The following is a 1,373-nucleotide window of genomic DNA, read 5'->3' on the forward strand; positions in this document are numbered from 1 at the left end:
ACATTCCTGAGGGATCCTGGATTGGAGAGGGTGCAGGCCAGGCTGAGGGACCCCAACCCCCATGCACAAATTTTGTGCACTGGGCCTCTAGTAAATTATAAAATAGAAAGAGAATGCCCACCCCCAAAAAAGGAGAGCCATTAATGGCTAGAATATAAGTTTCTCCAGCATGTCAGCCCCAGCAGGGTGGGCTTTCCTGCCTGTGCTCTCACTGCTGTGTCACCCGGTACTGGGCAAACAGTGGGTGCTTAATACATGTTGAAAACATTCTTAAATTTCTTGGATTATACCCATTTTCAAAGTAAACTATTTTAATTTGGACTATTTTAGATTTACAGAAAAGTTGTAAAAACTAATGCCAAGCGCTTCACTATGCTCCTCACTGTTCCCCCTGTAGCCATAACCACCTGTAACTACTAAGAAATTGTGTTTCTTGGTTGTGTTACAATTCACAAACCTGCAGGCTTTGGTTGGGTGTCACCAGTTTTTGCACCAATGTCCCCTTTCTGGCCCAGGATCCCACATATCATTGTGTCCTCACGCCTGCGGGGTCTCATCCAGTCTGGACACGCCTCAGACCTTTATCTTTTTCATGACTGGGACATGTTTGCAGAGCCCGGATTCGCCTGTAGAAAGTCCCTCCATCGAAGGGTATCTGGTATTGTGCTCATCATTAGCCCGAGGCCACGGGCTGCGGGAAGAAACCCCAGAGGTGGGGTGCCCTCCCCACTACATCCTATCAGGGCCGTGATATCACGCGCTTGCCGCTCGGAGTTAGCCAGGGCCGTCTGGTTAAGGTGGTGTCCGCCGGGTGTCTCCACTGTGCAGTCCCAGCTTTTGCTTTCCCATGCTTTATTCACTGGATGAGAGTCAATAACTTTTGAGCCCTGTCCACACTCAAAAGGAGGCTGGGCCCTAGCTGGTTTGGTTCAGTGGATAGAGCATCAGACTTCGGATTGAAGGGTCCGGAGTCCCATTCTGGTCAAGAGCACATGCCCGTGTTGCCGCCTCGATCCCCAGTGGGGGGCAGGAGGGGGTGCAGGAGGCAGCTGATCAATGATTCTCATCATTTATGTTTCTATCTCTCCCTCTCCCTTCCTCTCTGAAATCAATAAAAATATATTTTAAACAAAAGGAGGCTGGAAGGACTGCGTTCTGGCTCCCGGAGGGGCCTTTGACTGACATGACCTGAAATTCTTTCTAAGGAAGATTTGACTCATTTGCCCTCACGCCCATTTTAAAGACCAGAAGACTGAGGGTGGAGACTTCCTCCCTAGACGGTGGCCCAGCCCAGGCCGAGGCCCCACCCAGCGCTATGGCGCCCCAAGTGTGAAGGCAGGTGGCGACTCCGGGCGGTGGGGGGGCGGGGAGGA

This window comes from Myotis brandtii, unplaced genomic scaffold (genome assembly GCF_000412655.1).
Source record: "Myotis brandtii unplaced genomic scaffold, ASM41265v1 scaffold1496, whole genome shotgun sequence".
NCBI lineage: Eukaryota > Metazoa > Chordata > Mammalia > Chiroptera > Vespertilionidae > Myotis > Myotis brandtii.